Here is a 19,644-nt window from a genome sequence, read left to right as displayed (position 1 = left end):
TGTGCCATAAAGCGCAGGATTACCGTGCATTCATTTGCCGGTCAGGGCATCGGGACAAACACTCACAGTTAAGTGTGAGTGTGTGTCTTTGTGGGCTTTTTTTCTCCCCCATCTGGCCTTTGGATGATGACACTGCTGCTCCTGTGTTCTGACATGGCCCGTCCCTTCACATCAGGCCTCTGTGATGGAGACTGTCAGCACAGCACGCTCGCATTTGTCCCTGACTCATAAATCCTCCTTACACACGTGTGCTCACACACACACACACACACACTTACACACTCACAAATCACCTCTGGCTCACCAACAACATCTTTTTCTCTCTACACACACACACACACACACTTACACCCACCCACACACACACACACACACACACACACACGTTGCCCCACCCAACTGTCAATCACAGCTTCTGAAAAAGTGAGACGAACAAATCTGCCACAGACAGACAGTCGGCACTTGACACCTCAGACAGACCTAAAAATGGACACACACATTCACCCAACTACACACACACACACACACTTACTGTACAAGCACAGAGTCAAGGTCGTCTCCTGTGTCTCACCTGCCTTTCAAATCCTAAGATTTTATATCAGCGATCAGGGAGTCAGGTTTTTATACTCAAACATCCCAGATATGCCTGCATACACATTTAACCACATCACATCTGGGCACTCTTCTTCTTTCGATATGATGGCTCAGTTGTGAATACTGTTTGATCGAAGCCGTGTCCGCTCTTCAGCTAATGGACGATTAAAGTACTTTTCTTTTTTTTTTTATCTCCAGGCAGCTTGCTAGTCAAAATGTTTTCCCTCTTTCTCAGCAGCACCGTCTTAGAGAAGAGGAGCGGTGAAGACAGATGTGGTGTCAGAGCAGAAGAAAGCCGAACACATTAGTGGAGGTGAGTTACACAGGTTTGGTAGAAAGAGGATGGAACAGACTGATATTTCAACAGCCTTATTCTGGTTCAGACTGGTCTCATCTTGCATTTGTAGCCATAGCTACGTAAAATAATGCGCCGTAATTTGTAGATGTAGTTTGTATCTGGTATAAAGACCTAACTGAGTTTTTTTCCTGTGAAGATAGAATTTTATTTTGAAAAGACCGTATGCATGCGAGGAGCGGAATTCGATGCGTGTTGCTGGCTTTTGAGTGCACAAAAACGATGAGAAACTTTTCGTTAAATATCATGCAAACCGTTGTAAGAGGCATACGTTGTGTGGTTAATGTTGGCAGAAATCAGCCGGCCGTTAAACACTCTCAGTTGAGCTAGTATAAAACATGTGGGCGGGGCCTCCAGCAGTCCGTGTTGGCTTCCAGTGGGGACCAGCAGAACAGTGAGGCGAAGCTCTGCTCCTGGCCAGAGGACTGCTACTGCTGCCGGGCACTGAGACCTCCACCTCCCTCTGGTGTTCCAACTACAGTTCAAAGGCGGCTGCGAAGCCTGATCTGGGTCCCTCAGTGTTGGGCTGGTAGCTGCTGGAGGTCCCGCTGGAGTCAGAGCTGAAGGACTTTCTGGTGGACCTGCATGATTTGGTCTAATTTTGTCAGAATCGGACCTGAAGGCACCGATGATAAGCATTAAGAATAACTATATATAATCCTCTTGTTGATGCTCAAGTTAACTCATGTTGAGACTCTTTTATAACCAGTTAAACAAAATCCCTATAGATAATGTAGGTAGCCATACAATTTTAATACGATTTTGCTGTTTTTCTTCAAACCTGACAGCTTGAAATCACCGTGAAAATCCAACATGATCACAAATGTTTCATGGACAGCATTTTAATTTGCATACCATCACAGATATATAGCTGTAACTCTGCCCCAGCAACAACATGACAATAAATAGATTCAGAGGGTTGATGTGAAAGAGAGAATGGTAGAAGTGAGATCTCTGCCTATTGTAAATATATCCACCTCTTGTGTCTTGACACACTTCATGTGTCACCTGCTTCTCTGATCACATTTCCTCATTACGCACCCCCACAGGGCCCGAGACATCAAGTTCAGGGTTCAGGAGCTAAATTGCGGCAGGTTCCTCCTGTTCCTAATATCTCACCCCTTCCCTTTCGTTGACAGCTATGAATAAAATATTCCCTTTTTACCCAGGTTTTGTCAGCTGTTTGATGTGGCGTCTTGCTTCTCATTGGAAGACAAAGCAGCGAGCAAGCGCCGGCTTTGAGGTTTTTTTTTGATAGCTCATGTACAACCGTGATGGATCGTTCCTCTTGGTGCTGAAAGCTTTAATCAGTGCTCCTCCGACATGCTAGAAAGGGGCGAGAGTCAGAGAGAAGTGAGAGACAAGAGCTTTATCGAACAAACAAAGAAGAGGGCTTTTGTTTCTGTCCTCAATGAGGACTTAAGGCCTCAGGTTCGCAGGGCTGCAGTGCAGGGACGGCAAAAAGATGGCTGCCATTCGACGTGAGGGAATAAGTGATGGGTGGATTGTCTCACGTGTACACACACACACACACACACACACACACACACACACACACACACACACACACACACACACACACAGTTTGACAAGTGTCATAGGATCAAAGAAGCAGAGGGGACTGAGGTAGATTTCTGCCCAATGCCACTCTTCTCTGTGTGAGACTGACATATAACATTTACAGAGATGTATATTTTTCCACTTCCTCTGTCAGTCCGTCCCATTTGCCATGGCAGCTCATACGTCGCTGAGGCACTTTGGTTTGTTAGGTGAGTGACGTCGCTTTAAAAATCTATATGAAATGTAAGTGGCAGGGGCTGTATTTGTTGGGGGATGTCTATATATTTAGAACTGCGAGTTGAGTCGTCAATTTACTCCGCCACGGAGGGCGGTGGAGCCCTGGCTCTGTGATCTGATACCTCCCCTTGAGTCAGACCCTCAGAGACCCAGCAAGAGGCTGTGATCATCCCGGACCCCCTGCATGCCTGCAGACTCCTCTTCACAGCTCTGATCCCCCACACTCTTCTTCCTCTAATTGCCACAAGGCTGTAGTGTGATGGTGTGTTTGTACCTATGATATCAAAGACGCCGTGCGATTTTTTTAAAGAGCAGCCGAAGCTGATCTCAAGTGTGTGAAGTTTTCTTAACAGGCCGCTTTGCTGCACGCTGCTAGCTAATGATCACAAAGCCGTTGCTCACTATTTGTTTTATTGATTGACAGCAGCCGTTTCTTTGAGTGACAAAACTCTTGTTGTTTCACACTTCATTTCCAGGCTGTCCCTAAATTGATAGGTCAAACGCTCTATTATGATGCAGCTACCCAAACGCCTGGACAGCCCCTTAAAAGCACAAGTGTTAATTGGAAAAAGGAAAGCTTTCTTGTTGCTCTTTGAAGAGGTGACCTTTTTGGAGAAACAATGATTTCATCAAATGGAAAAATGACCCTCAACATTGACAGGGGCTGAAACTAGGAGATGGTAGAGACACTGACAGAGGCAGAGCTGCATCACTGAGCATCACTGAAAGACCACTGACAACTCATACTGGCCATTTAATCAGAGGGATGACACTAAGTAACACATTGTATGCTTTAAAACGGCGGCTTTTATTTTTCCCATCATGATTCCATATCATTTTGGGATATTGTCCTGTTGTAATGCAGAAAACTGCTTTTACACCACACTTATCCCTTTACGCAATGGCTGAGAAAGAAAAAAAAAATGTACACAGCATCTATCTAATTTCGCATGAGCACATATCAGCCCTCCAGGCAGATCAATTTTCTGCTAGACCTCATCAGGTTTAAAGAGGTGAGACTGTGCACTCAGTCCATTAAGCTCATTAGGAAATGAGTGAGAAAAGCTATGTGAGAAGGGAGTAATCTGAGAGAGTGTACGGTGTGATGTATCTGCTTCAGAGCCCCACTCTCCCTCTCTCTCGCCACTGATCCTGTCATCCATGCACACCCTTATCACATACACATCCCTTAGATTACCGCTTTGTTTCATTTATGTTTCGTGTCATTAATTATAAACTTAAAAAGCCTTTTAATTCCAGAGTTCCCCCTGCCTTCGCTTTAAACATGATATAAAGAAAACCTGACGAAAAGGACTTTTTAGTCAGTCACATATGCAAACATTGGTGGTTCATACTGTATTTGGTTGAATACCGATTAGTACAATGTATCAACTATAAAGAAGTCTGACATTCAGGACTAAGATATGTGATTTTTTAAAGCAACACCTCAGCCAAATTGTCTAGGCCAGCAAGGCCCTCTCTGCTGGCCTAGACAAGTTATAGCTATTTTATAATTTAATTATTTTTCATAAATACAGCTTATTATTTCATTGCATAGCTACTCTCTTCCTCAGTTGCGCTGCTTCCAGCACAGCTTGTTTTAAGTAAAGATTTTATCCTCTGCTTGGTGCCCAGAGGCCTTCAGAATTACAAGTGAGTCCCTTTGCAGTTTAAGTAAACGATATTGTTGATGGTCATACTCTTCAACCAATCAGATTTGTAGTTTGACATGTTGGGCGTGTTCTTTGACATGTCAGCGCCTTCTAGCTGGCCTACAACTACGTCAGCATTAACGCGCGGCTTGACTGGTGAGTGGGTTAGCGTGACTGTTGTGAAACTAGCGAGCAGAAGATCGTAGTAGTAAGAGTTTAAGTTTAAAGATATGAAAGAAGTTGTTACGTGATTCTTTTCTTTGTTACCTAGCTTTGTATTTTCAACACTCAATGGCTGAAGGAGGAGGAGAAACGGGTTTGGTGGCGGATTTACTGGCAACGGCTTTCTCAAGAAGGACATTTCATTCAGCTAGACATCGTAAGAAAGGGTCGGCCATCCCCACAGCCAGCAGCCCTGACCCAGCCAGGGAAAGCATTACTGCGTCACTTTCAGTCCAGCAACTACCAACGGTATTCCTGGCTGACAGCGTCTGAGAAGCGTTGCAAATTGTATTGCTGGGAATGCGTTTTATTTGCAACTGAGCGTCTTGGTGTTTGGAGCCACGCTGGATTTGCAAGCCTGAGTTGCCTGATCAAGGCAACAACAAGCCACCATAGAACGACAGGACACTCACAAGCTACGGTGCTCTTGAAAACCAAAAAGTTAAGAAAAATAGGGAAATAGTTACGTTGTTATGTAAATATGAGGTTTTTGCAAAATAATAACCCGTAGCTGTGGCGTCATAATGAGGTCACTAGGAGGTGGTTCAACTGTAGTAGGACAGCAGTGAAGGCACTGCCTTGCACTTATTTTAAGATTGATTTTAAGATGTTCTAGATTACCTTTAAGACCCTGGCTCATCTGCCACCAGCTAAAGATGAGCTAGTAATCCTCTATGAGGCCAGTTGCTATCTGAGATCCTCTGGAAGGGAGCTGTTATCTGTACCTGAATCATTAAAAACCCACGGTGGCCATGTTACAAAGCCAAACAGGTTTTAGAATGACCTTCCTGATCCCAGATCAGTCTTACTACCTAGCTAACTAATAACTTCTCTACTGCTGAGACTGTCAGTTTCAATGTTCTGGTCATGTGTGTTGCTCCATATGTTTCTGGTGTTGCAGACTGACTGTGTGTTGTTTTTGGTGTTCCACTGCAGTTACACCCCATGTGCCTAACACTTGGTCTTCCAGGTGGTCGTGTTGCAAATATCAAACACAACAGGTTATTCAATTTGTTGAGATTTTCCACAGGAAGATTATTTACCATTTTTGGATCAAGGACACCAAGGTCGGCAAAAAAAAATGAATTGTGACACAATAATATAATGGAGTGTGTTCCCAGGGAATACATCCTATGTACAGAATGCTGTGCGCTCCTCAGAGGACACTTTCTATAAAGTTTGGGACATGTACTAAAATGATTGTGCCTCTGCTGTCGTCTTATTGCCATATTATTAAGGTTTTCTAAACCGGCGTAGCCTATATTGTCCTGTAGCCATGCTATTTGTTTTTATTGATTTATCTCTCTGTTAGGGTGGTGAGAGCAGAGGATGGATGTAATGCCCATTATCTTTATTTGTATTACTTATTGTTACCTTCAAAGTGTATTTGTCACGTCATGCCTGGCCTGTTTTGTTCTGTATTGTTTATGAAAAACGCAATAAAAATATATTGGAATAATGTTTTTTTTGGCTTTAGTTGGTGCTATGTGTTCATCTTATCACTGTTGATTGGGGGGTTGACAAATGCTGCTATTGCAATGCTGTCATGCAACCCAGTACAGTATTTACCACCAGTATTTAATTTCTTTCTATCCTTTTTAATATGGTGTTGAAATTATTTTGTCATCCCCCTGTAGCTTCATAGACTGTTGCACCTTTCTATTAAGAAAATGCTGACATGGCAATATAAAGAAAATACAGGAGCAACACTAAACAATTGTGGTCTGCATGTGGCACTGTCAGTCATTTTAGTCTGGAGAGATCCACTTTCATAAGCTCATTCCACTCATGGCAGACATTTGTTTTTCATTAAGGAGCAGGCAATGATAAAACAAAAGCCTGCCCTTTACTTAACCCTTCCTGCACATGAGGAATGAACGCAGTAATGAATTTGCTGCTTAGATATCGTCAAACATGAAAGAAATTAACACATATAGAGCAGAGCAGATAGCGGCGGTGAAACAAGAGCACGGCAATTACATTTGCTTTCAGCAAACATCCCAGTGTGTTATCTAATTATGATTCAAGGTCATATACATTACATCGTATAACAAAAGACATATTTACCAACTCTGAACTCATGTTGCAGTCACAGCCTTAATTGAATATAATGCATTTCTCTGTGTATTTCATTACGAGAGACACACTCTTTCATCCATGCATGTGCAAATATAATAAGTGAACTACACAAAGTCGTTCCGGGTCCAATTCATATGCTAAATAGGGAAATGATGGTAAAGAAAAAGGTAATTAGAGAGGGAATGGAGGAGGAAGCAGGGGAGACGTAGGGAAAATTAGAGAAGTGGAAGCAGTGAAGCAGAGAGATTGAGGTATTTTAGAAAGAGCCACACAGACAGAACAATAGCCTCTCCAGGGTTGAGTTCCCAGACAGATGTCCTCTGCAAAGCAAATGCCAGCACGCTCTGTAAAATTATTAATGAGGAGTCAAACGGTGTTTTAAAAATAACTGATATTACAACACCCAAACTGCCCCGTTCACATTCACCTGGATCACCATAAAACGAGCATTCAGAGCCGCTCTCACAGGCAAACGCCTACATTCTGTAGTCAATTTGTCTTAACTCACCTGGTAAAAGTGTTTCTCCGTGTTCTTTTGCAGATTAAGTTAATACTCAGTGTCTGAAAAAAAAAAAATACACTGGTGTATGAAGCAAAAGAGTTTATCCAACCTGGAGTAGATGGTTTTAATAAAGTAGTAAAGCTTCTCTCAGTTAAATCCCAGTATGAGAAAGGATGTTTCAGTTTTCTTTTATCACACATTCATAGACCAGATCAACCACAAAGTCACTTGCTTTGTTAGATGTAAACACCTTTTAACAGAAAGTTCTCCTTCATTCAACCAAAAAAAAATGCTCTGGTGCACGTTAAGTGAAGTATTTTGTGTCTCAGATCGCAGCAGCTGTTACTTTGAAATGAATACAATAAATGCATAGTTAGCATGAGGAGCAGCAGCCTCAGTGGATTAACAGACAAAGACAATTTTACTTCACAGTTACAAGAACAGAATCTACTCTGATCCGGTCTCCCTCTTGAGTCTGATGCCAACTCTAGTTTTGCTTAATCGTGTACAAACTCCTCTTTAAGACTTTATACAATGCGTGCATAATAATCCAACCCTATATCAGCCCAGCAGGGCCGCCGATCCAGGATCAAGGACCTGGGCCCTCTAACTCTTAAATATTCTGCTGGGAGGTGGAGACTGGAATGTTTGATGGTTGTGTAGCATGTCTGAGGATGAGGCAGTTGTGTCCCCATGCTTTTAATGTTGCCATTGAACCCTTTGCTATTCCACTGTGACCTAATTAGAGTAAACAGGGCTGGACGAGTATATCAAATCTGGTTATCTGCTGATTAGCTCCTCTTCTTTCCAGCAGACCCTCACAGCTTCATTCGTCTATCACTTGATCATTTCTGTTTATACAGTAGCTAACTAGGATACATTTATATATGTAGGTGTGTCTTTGCCCACAAGGTATAGTGTGGTACAAACATCTGGAATACATTACTGATGTATAAGGGCAACATAACGCCCCTCCCAAGCAGAAGACAGTTAATATGAAGGCAATGTCAGATTAAGTAATTAAGTGCAAATTAAATTTTCTATTCCTCAGCTCATAATTGGCTTCTCGTGTTGGAACACAGTTAGTGTCGAATATTTGCCTGATCGTTTTGAAGAGAGTCTTCTCTTTGCTGCGACAAGCCTCTTTGATGGCCTAATGATTGCTTCCATTGTCATTGTGAATGCTACAGGGGAGATTGTGCACCCTGCCGTCATACCCATTTCCAGGCGCTGTCATGCTTTGGTAAGTATCAATCCAATGTTGTGAAGCATATTAAATTTTGCACATTATGTCTTGAAAATGGGCTTTAACACATTTTTTTTGGGTCGCATTTGGTACGCAGAAGAACAAATCTACCCACCGAAGGCTGTATGTCGCTGATCCAAATGCATCTACCAGGTCTATTACACAGCATGGTTTTGGTTGGATCGTCTTAACACCCTGAGAAGTCAGGTAGCGCTTTATTTATTTTCAAATGTGTCATGAAGTTGTTTCAAAACAGGTCTCATATCAGTTATTTATTTACCAGTAGCTTCACGTTATAGGCACTCGCAGAAAGCATACCGGCAAAAAGTGAAGGACTCCTCCTTCAGCATCTAAACAATTACTGCGTGTTTTCTCCTTCTTTCACGAGCCTCGTCTAAATCTCTCTCCACCTGGAGCATTTCTGTAAAGCTACCAGCAGACATCCTGGAGAGGTCAATCTCTTCAATGTTTTACTGCACTTTGCATCTTGTTCTCCATGTTGGTGGGCTAAACTCATTTTGTGTTCTCGGTCACCTTAAAACATCCTGACTTTCAATGACTTTCACAGTCTTCTGTACTTCAGGAGGAGATTTGTATGTCCCGCTTTGTTGCTTCCACACTACAACTATCATCCCCAGTGAGGAGTGATTTTGATCAATTTAAAGGGATCCTTTCATTTCTTTCATTCTCGAGTTTTATGGTAGCTCACTTACACCTCATCCTCTGATACCTTTCTGGATTACTTTTTGAGTTTAATTCTCTAGTGCTCTATGGCTTCCTACTTCTGATATGACTTAAACTTCCTTAGTTCGGAGATTGCTCCCTGTCTTAATGGCCTCCAAACTTTTTTGTTCTTATAGCCGAACTGCAGATGGAATTACCCATTTTATCTTGTTTATTCTCAACTCTTCTTTAAAGTCTGACTTGTTCTATTTCCAGTGCTCTACAGGAGGCTGTTACACAGACTTTATGTGCATCTACTTCATTGCAGCTGTTTAACAATACAATTAAATAGGGGTTAAATATGCAGCATATTCTAGGAACCAACACAAAGAGTCTACAGCCACGCTTGTGGCTCTGTGAGGCTGTATCACAGCACAGGGGTGCTTTGAGCTAATCGCTAACATCAGCATGCTAACAAGCTCAGAACAAAGACGTGCATGTTTAGCAGGCATAATGCTTATCATGTTTACCACATAAGTTCAGCGTTTAGTTAAGGCGAAAAATATAATATATGTAATTTTATTTAATTCACAAAAAAGGGTATTGTCAAGTACAATACTGTATATTGTTGTTGTTTTTTCATCAAGGGCAATATAAACACTTTGAGTTTGGCTTTTCTGTCTCGTCATTATCTTATCTACGTCATTGCTAATTGGTGCCGACCGACAGACCAATCAAGACGCAAGTCTACTGTAAGACTGAAAGTCACAGCAGGGACCATATGGTTTTATTAGCAAAGCTGACCAATTAGCAAAAGCTTTAAAACTCATCCCTTAATGTACCACATTGTGTCCTTCAAACAGCATGTTACTGTGCACCGAGCTGCAGACTAAGCTTATGCAGTTTTCCTTTATCTTCATGGACAAGGGTAAGATGAGGGCAGAAATATTAAAGCAGAACTGTCCATCTGTCGCAGTGTTTTATTTTATTGTTTTGCTGATCTTTGCTTTACACAACCACCCCCCCCCCCCCCCCCCCCCCCCTCTCTCTCTCCCCCTATGCCCCTTTCTATCTCTTTCTATCTATCTCCTGTCTGCGATGTGAGTGCCATAGTTAGTGGATCGCTGTGAAATGCCAGCTGTCAGAGTGACAGACGCGGTGTCACCTCTGTGCAGTCACGTCACCGAGGCGACAAGCCGTCAACATGTGCATTGGTGTATGCGTGTGAGAGAGAGAGAGAGAGAGAGAGAGAGAGAGAGAGAGAGAGAGAGACAGAGAGAGAGAGAGAGAGAGAGACAGAGAGAGAGAGAGAGAGAGAGAGAGTGGGAGAAAGTGTACATTGGTGTTTGTTTGTAATGCAATACTTGGGAGGACGAGCTGCTGAATGTGGTGTCAGGTTTTTTTCAGACGACATCAGTGAGGATGAAATTAAAACTTGGGAATAAACATGCATCGGCCGAGGGGCACAATATATATGTAGAGTATATGCACATTGGCTGTGGCTCAGTGGGTAGAGAGCGTCGTCCATCAACCACAAGGCTCTTACTGTCTACACGTCAAAGTGTTCTTGATCAAGACAGTGAACCCCAAGTTGCTCCTCAGGCTCTCCAAAGCAGCCCTCTGCTCCCAAATGCTTGGGTTGCAAACACGTTTTAAAATGTACAGTACAGTAGCTGAGGCTAGTAGCTGAGCTGGGGGGGCGCACAACAGAAGGGAATAAAGAGAGGAGAAGCGCCTGATTGTAGGGCAGCAGCAATGGAGGAGTAACGAATAAACACAAGAAAAGAGTGATAAAGAGGGAGTAAGCATGCTGACAGCATTGTGAGGAAGAACGAAAGAGAAGAATTGAAGGAGTACAACAAAAAATTTAGAGGAGAAATTCAGAAGAGAAGGTCAAAAGACCAGAGTAAAAGAACAAGAGCTGAATGAAAAATAGAAATGGAATGTAGTCTTGAAAAGCTAAGAGCGAGGGCAGAGGGAAGGGATTAGAGCGACTAAGTGTGAACAGAAGATAGGGACAATGAAGTGGATGGATTAAAACAAAGAGGACAGAGGGAGGATAGATGGTGGGATTCGTTATGGTTGAGGAAGGAACATGAGCCGCTGACCAACAGCAGATTTGAAGGCGCTTCCTTACCCAGCATGAGAGTAATACCACTTTACAAACCCTGCGTTCAACACATGTTCAATCAGTGCTTTAACACGACGATTGGTTCATGCTGGGAGATGGAATGAAGAACAGATGGAAAAGACTTTGGATTTTACAATTTTGCAATTGCTGCTTTTTTGCAATGATGATACGAGGGAGGTATGAAATATACATGAAACGTATTTTTGATTTAGTCCCGTCCACATTCAAACTATCCCGGGGTTTGCAGACACCTACAATGCTACCAACTTTCTGCTGACTGGGTCGTTTTTGTTAAAGTATGTTCTGACTGTTGCATAAACAAACAAACACACGCACGCACGCGCGCGCACACACACACACACACACACACACACACACACACACACACACACACACACACACACACACATGCTTGGCCTCCATGCTGAATTTCAGCCTCCGAGGGCAAACACTGTGTTCGCCAAAGGGAGGGGGATTTTTTTTGGACCCATCAACTGACAGAGGATCTGGCATTAAATGTAGCCTTGTGTGTATAATAATGCATCATCAGCATATCGTAGATAACCTAACCCAGCTACCAAATTGCGGGGATCTTATACAATATGAGTAAGTTAAGATGTGCATTACTTTTTATACAAACAAACTGAATGAATTAATAGATGAATTTTTGGAAATGTGTATTTGCTTTAATTTGTACGGCACCTTATATTATATTATTTTCCTATTTTCAACAAATAACTCATTTTCTTTGCCATGTAACAGGGAAGATCTTTTAATAACAACCGGCTAAAAACAGGAATGGAATTTTTCATTAAATAGTCATGGTATGTTTGGCCTGCAAAACAAACGGTGAGTCACATTTGTGAAACCTTACTTCAGAAACTATCAGAGGCATCATGAGACGATGATGATGATGATGATGATGATGATGATGGAAAAAATCATTCTGTACACGTTTACGAAATCTCAGAATAAAGCGTTCCAATTATTCTGGATCATATTTGTTTTAACTCTATCCATACTACCACCATAGTTAAGTCAACAGAGGGGAGCTAATGTACGCTGAATCCACTTGTACCCAAGACTCTAAATCTTGTGTTACTGGTTTGAATCTCAGAATCATGACGCACACTTTTTCCATTGTTATTGCACAGCTTTTGTGATTAAATGTTTGAAAATATATAAAAATGATACTTTGGAATATGGTTTCTGTAAGTGTTAAAATACAAGGGAGGAGTGTCAACCCATTCTAATATTACCTCATAACTAAAGATGAAGAAGAGAGCGATAAAGCATTCATGAAGACTGATTTTGTTCTTTTGTACAGCATCATTTAGTTTGACAATAATTGATTTACTCCTAGAACAGAGAGACAATTTATGGAGGTGCTATTTCAAAATAAAGTCCATGTAAAGTGTTAATCTGATATTTTCGTATGACATTATGCCCCGTCTGGGAAATCATTTCTGGGGCCAACACGATGAGAATGGTGTCAAATCAATTTTGTTCAGGTGGTGCATAAATAATGATGGTGCTCTAGGTAGAAATGGCTGGTCCAGAAGGGAAAATCTGGCAATTGATTTCCATAACGATAAGAATAAATAAATAACCAGTGTAACCTTTTGAATAACTTCTGAGTATTACGAGCCATTTGCCATGGCGACTCTCCACTTAAGATTGAAATGTTGAACAAAACTCGAGTAACAATTTTTCTGCAAGTTCTCAAGTGGTATTTGGCTTATTCATGAGCGCCAATCACTCCTGGGGAACCTGACCCGGTCCTCCATGAATACTAATGACCACAAAATGATAGGGCTGCGAATTCACTGCCTTAACAGCCAAACAGAAGGGTAGAGTAGATATGAAAATAAGGCGACTGGCAAGTCAACAGCATGCCCCGACACCTCTCTGTGGTGTCAGACGACAACACTTTCCCCTGGGGTCTGGGAGAAAACCGAAGGGCTTTTATTTACCTGCGAAACGCTGAGGTGGAGATAAGTGCAAAATGAGGAAGAGGAGGAGCCGGGTGGGGAGGAAGATGGAGAGTCAGAGAGAGTGAGAGATAATGATGAAAGGGCTTTTTTAGCCCCAAGAAGGCAATGAGTCATCCAATTGTGCGTCCTGACTCACTGCGGCCTGGATACATCCACAGCCTTGGGACGTCTTTGGTCACCGTGGTTACTGGGCACACGGGCTACGACATGCTGGAGAAGGAAGTAGGGTGGAAACTCATACGTCTATATTAACATATACGTACAACAGTAAGAGGAACGTGTAGGTTGCCTGAAAGCACTAGGCAGCGTTTATAATTGCTCTGCGGTTGGCTGTTATTTCAGTCTCCAGCCGGCGGCGAGATGCGTTGTCACTATTGACAGACAGACTCTGAGTGACAGCCCTGCTTTCCCCTCCCTCCGTCTTTCTTTTATCTCCCCTTCTCTCTCTCTCTCTCTCTTTCCCTCTCCCGCCATCGGCCAGCATCTCCATCTCTCTCTGTGTGTTCCAGGGCCTTATAATGAAATTCATTACTGTTACAGATAGGGGAGTAACACCCGTTTAGAGATCTGTGTAGAAAATCAATCACAGGCTGGTTCAGTGTGGGGAAAGTTCACTGAGGTTTCTCTCTCCCTGTGTGACTGTGGTCGGTGCCTGTGGCCTCTCCAGCTTTGGCATTTGCTGTTATCTGAACGGGGGTTTCTTGGATCGGCAAGATGATACTTTCTTTGACCTTGGGTGCTTCTGGTATGTGTGCACAAATAAGAATGGGGAACTATTTGATTTAAGAGCATGGTATTCAGGCTGAGTGTCGCCACAACATTGATTTCTGATGTAAAAAAAAAGAAAAGAAGGAGAAGCAGCTTCAAGGTCATTACCTCACACTAAAACTAGAGCAGGAGATTTAACTTATTGAATCATTTCTTTTAACAAGCCAAAGGGAACCAAATTGAGAGAGTCCCTTCTGCGTGTGACAAGTAATTCAGTCACACACGTATTTACTTTTTCACAAAATTATACAAGATCGTGATTCATCTTGTAGCTTGTTGGTTCTCTTCAAGGCTGACATGGAAAAAAAAAACCCATGATGTACTTTCTGGGCCTCTGAGAAAGAGGCTCTGCACAGCCTCAAGCGTCATATTAGGCTCCACACTATGACCACAGGGCCTAGTCTATTTCATTATTTCTTGGTCTAACAGCATACAGCACTCTACACGGTTTCAAATTGACTCATGTAGTATAAAATTGAGTCCAGCAGTGAATCAAAAGTTTACCTTCTTAACCAAAAATATGCTACGTTTCATATCAGCCATATTTCAATACAGTCATGGACTGTTTTGCAGAATATTGGGTCCTTTACATTGGGTGTAAAAAAACTGCTCGACTTGTGTAATCTACCAAACAACACATGTAACATATCTGAGGTCTCTTGATCCAGCAGACTGACTGGAATTGAATCCCAGATGAAATAACTTGTCACGGAATAAAAAGAAAATATGCAATCAAGCATATGAGCCAACTGCATAAGCTCCAAGTAATTCTGAGTGGTCTTTCTGTCTTTCTTTCATTTTCTAAAAAATAAATAAATAAAGCCACAGTATGTCATATCAAAAATGACACGCTTACTTCAATAATGACTTTTTCATTTCTGTTTCACAGCTCATTCAAGAAATACTTTTTTATCGAAAAAAATAAGCTATAAAAGCTATAGAAAAGACTCACAAACAGGCCTGACGTTCTGCATGTGAATAAATGAGGCTGCCAAGACTCTAAGTGTTGTGAATGCACATTCATTAACATGACTAATCTCTAAATATTTTTTGCTAAAACAGGCACAATTGTTATTCAAAATGTCAAGAGTTACAGTAAACAGAAACAAATAGACTTGTGGGATTGGGTTGTGGGATCAGAATATGTTATTCTTCCAAATCATTCTGAAATGTGAGAACTGCAATACTGTTTCACTGCTCCTTTTGATGTGTGTTTTGATTGATTCCTGCAGTTCTGCACCGATACAAGCTTCCTCTCCATTGGGACATTGAATTGAAAACCATATCTTTATAGCGACCACATTTTTCAGAGCAGAACTAGGGGAGGAAAATGTAAGCAATAATAAAAGAATGTAATTGCCACAGTAAATCAAGAGTTTAGAACGCTGAGCACTTAAGACACAAGCGCGTAAGTTCATAACGGCACGATGGCGTGACAGATTTTATTAAGTCTCTTCCCTGAGTAGGATCGGCGTAGAAAGTCCTTGAATTTCTAGTCCGGCAGAGACAAAGACAGGCCATTCTTAATTCATTGCTTTTCTTCAAGCTTCCCATCTCCATCTGAAGAGCTCGTCTGAGTGAAGTGACCCTGCTTTTCAATAACCGTGACTGTAAATGTGTGATTCAGAATCCCAGCCTTATCAGCTCCCAGAGACTAAAATAGGGCCCATCACTCTGCCTGCTTAAAATGCTCACCCCAACACCTTCAGGGACAGCCCTAGAAGTTTGTCACCGCTTGTCAGGTCTCCCATCAAATCCCCAGACGGCTCAGCAGTCACAAGCTATAACTGTATTTCTTTTCCGTTTTAAACCCTATTGTAAGTCTGTGTTGATAAGAGAGCATGACAGGTCAGGACGCTTTTTTGTTAGCTGTACTTTCTTGTTGAGAAGGACGGAATAACGACTTATTTTATGAGTGACACCCCTGTATGTGATCGATTGCATTACTGCAAACATTTTCTCAGAACCGTGCCAAAATAATGAATCAATAGTTTGTAACAAGTATATGATGACCGCAACACTATCTGCGCCAGTTTGTATCTCCACTGTGACCTTTATCGTCTTGTATATTTTCTCCTTGCCATTCCTTTTTTGCAAGTTTGTAATGAGGCCAGTTGATGGGGACAGACAGGAAAACAGAAAGCAAGGGCGAACAATCTCAGTAGCCTTATCGTCCGCTTTGCATTTTACCCCAATGTTGAGGATGAAATGCAGCAGGCAGAAAGAAAAGAAGAGAAGATCTCGGCCTTCAGTTGAGTGCTCTGTTTATGTGCTGCTGCAGAAAGCCGCTTGATTTACTAATCCCACTGATGTCGCCATCGCTTCACTATTTCACCAGTATTTTTCTGACTCTGCTTCCGCAGGTGGTAGTTAGCTGGTGTAAATACAATTATTCCTTTGGCAATTGTGTCAAGACACATTGCAAAATGGCAAAACTCAACAGACAAGGAGCTTGTTTTAAAAATGTTCTTTCTGCTGCAGGAAAATGTATCTCAAAAACGTCAAGGAGTAAAACAACAAGCCTCTCCCAACACACACACACACACACACACACACACACACACACACACACACACACACACACACACACACACAACAATTGCCAGTTTCTCTGTATTCAATGCAGCAAAAAAGAGAGAGGTATGAAATGCAACAATGGTCTGCAAGTGCAGTCAACCCAAAGAACCTCTGTGAACTAAAGAAGTTAATGCAGATTACCCTTTTTTCTTTCGGTTGTTGAAGGACATTGACTCTAGGCTCATTTTGTTCCATTTAAATTTAATAGCAGCTCGTCATAATGGCAAATTCTAGAATTAAACTAGAAAATGTAGCAGAATATTCATTTTGATAGTGTGGAAGGTCCAGGTGTCTGCCAACTTCCACAGCTTGGTTTTATTTCTATTTAGCTAAGTTTGTAATTTCTTCCAACAACACAGGTAGTGAGTTATTTATCTCTGTGAGGTACATTACAATAGCATCCGCATATAGTGCTAGTGAAGGCAGCATGGAGAACCATGGTGCTACCACCCCTTATAAGGCTTTGCACAGGAAATCTTTATTTATTGAAAAATCAGGTCAATAAGCAGGAGAAAGTGCCAAAAAATGGCATTTACTCACAAAAATGTACTAAAAGAAAGGCAAAAATATAACTCAAGGTAGTTCAAGAAAACTGAATTAAACTGAAGCATAAACAAAAAAATTAAATTTGCAGACATACAGCAAACCGCAACCTCCTCCCTTCTACTTATAACAGCTGCACCTAACTGGAACCTACCACCTGCCCAGGTAAGCATAGGGAGAGCTAAACCAAGTGCAACCATCAAAATCATACAAAATAATAACACAAAAAAAGTTAATGTAAGAGTTTTGAGGTACTGCTGACATCACAATTTATCTATGGACACACACACCCACCAATTAGGACGGCAAATGTAAGATGATGTAATCTCCAGTAGAAGTATCTCACCTATCTTCCTCTACGGTAACAGGGCCCAGCCCCTCCCTGCTGAGAGGACACAACGAGGCACACCTGATTGCACTTTCCCTGATTGAGCTGCTGATCGACCCAATACCTGGGCTAGAACAACAGCAAAACACACACACACACACACACACACACACACACACACACACACACACACACACACACACACACTAACAAGAGCTTGTTCCCCTTTCAATGGATCACAAGCCTATGAAAACAATAAAGCAAACAAACTAAACACGCCTGTCTCATTTAAACAACTTGATTAACAATGTATCAATAAACTGAAGCGTTGGACTGAAATTAAGAGTGAAGCAGCACAGTGTGACACCTGAATCACTTGTCTACCTATTGTATTTAAATGTAAATCAGATCCTCTTATTTTAATTTTGGAATATTCATCATTTTAACTCCAGCCCTGATTTGCATCATTTGTGAACCCAAACTGTAACATCCACAGTGAAGTAAGCAATTAGTTTGATCTTCTCGCAGAATGATGATAGAAAACATCTTCACAGAAGTAGTTGCAGCCATCATACTTGAAAGTTAAACAACTGCAACAACATGTAGTACATTTCCATTGCAGGATACTTGAGGCATGTATCAGTGAATTCCTGCAGGCTAAGATAATCTCCATCTGAGGCCACAACCGCCCTTTGAAACTGTATCAGTCATTGCTCCCATTTGCATTCACACACTAAGGTCAGCTCGGATTTTGTTCAGAAAGGTCATCTGTGTTCTGTCGTCCGCCTCAGATTTATATCTTCTCTCACAATCACACATGTTGCTCCAGAATTCTCTGACGAGCAAAGTGTGTAACGAACTGAGGCGTCGGCGGCGAAAATGCCGCTGACGCCGTGTTCCGGATGCATAGGTGTCAATGATTTCCTCCTGAGTCATTACCATAAACTGTGATTGATTGCGATGGCAGCGCGGCTGCAGCGCGACATGATTGCCCAAAGCAGTGGCACATAATATTCTAACCTCCATAATCAGAATCTCCCTCAAGAAGCAATATCACTTGAGATGTTCCGATGCTTGGTGTTGTTTCAATTTTACACTCTACCTGAAGTCTGGGGGGCAGAAACGCCTGTCAATTCTCATATTGCCTCTTGATTTATTTTGAGCAGTTATTAAAGTTCGCCTCCCTCTGAGAATTTACCATAATGATCTCGCTTACAATGGTATATGTGAGGCACATAGACTGCCTTGGCCTACCAACACGGCTCTTATTAAATCTGTGGAGCTGTGAATTTACTCAAAGGCATGTATGATTTATGAAGGCAAGGAGCAAATACAATATCCCGGCCTCTTTCACAACTTCACAACCCACCTGCATCGCTCTGACGGGAGGGAGCGGACAGCTGAGAGAGAGCAGACGTTTCTCTCAGTAGCCGCCTTTGTTCCTGTGGCGCTGGATCAATGATTGTACCTCTTGTTCGGAGGTGGTATATGCCGACCCCTGACATGCCACCATCTGGCTGTGTGCGTCTGCCGTCGAGGGAGAAGTGTTGTCCATTCTTGCCGCAGCAATGATGGAGCAGCCTTTTTTTTTTTTCAACCGTGCATTCAAATGCTGACACGCTTGAGAGACAATGAGAGACAACTTCGGCATTCAGACGACAGACAGTGGGCCAAACACACTGAATGATTCCCCCGTGTGTTTCCAAAGCCAAATGTGCTCTAAACAGACTTTTTTTTTTTCCTCCTCCGTCTTGTCTGCCAGTCATCTTTCAGCAAAGAGTCCAATCCCGTGTGGAGGACAGAAACAAATTAAGCAATACATAAACGCTCAGAAATACATATCTGCCATGGTGGGCCCTTGCCTCAAATCTGTCAGTGTGCCCCAGGAGGTTGGCGGAGCTCTTGCTGGGATGTAAACAGATGAAAACATCTCGACACCCAGACGCGCTTTTGCCTCGAGATCCCCGAGCCACCTCCTTTGATGCAGGCTGCTAGTCAGCGAGTGATACTTTGTCACTCGTCGGTCAATAAAGTCTGAGGCCCCTTAGGCGTCCCACTCCGTCACCTTTTAATTACAAACCTTTAATATTTAAACAGAATTGAGGGAAAAAGTTCAAGTCCAGGCAGCAAGAAACACGAACTTTGTAGAGTGCTCATTATCCGTCTGACTTTCTTTGGAATGGTCACGCCACT

The 19,644-nt window shown here is 42.2% G+C and overlaps 1 protein-coding gene across 1 annotated transcript in view; it reads right to left on the bottom strand.

Moving 5' to 3' along the window:
- nrxn2b (neurexin 2b) overlaps positions 1 to 18,897 on the bottom strand; it is a 645,600-nt gene extending 626,703 nt beyond the window's left edge. The window contains exon 1 of the mRNA XM_068713609.1: positions 18,821 to 18,897. The gene's annotated coding sequence lies outside the window, so the exon portion shown is untranslated. The remainder of the gene's footprint in view (positions 1 to 18,820) is intronic.
- Between the last annotated feature and the right edge of the window lie 747 nt (positions 18,898 to 19,644).

The sequence above is a fragment of the Cebidichthys violaceus genome, unplaced genomic scaffold, assembly GCF_023349555.1.
Source record: "Cebidichthys violaceus isolate CVI_PGR_0920_01 unplaced genomic scaffold, fCebVio1.0.p SCAF_19, whole genome shotgun sequence".
NCBI lineage: Eukaryota > Metazoa > Chordata > Actinopteri > Perciformes > Stichaeidae > Cebidichthys > Cebidichthys violaceus.
Note: the sequence above shows the minus strand (reverse complement) of the source record. Positions and strands in the feature narration are given on the sequence as shown.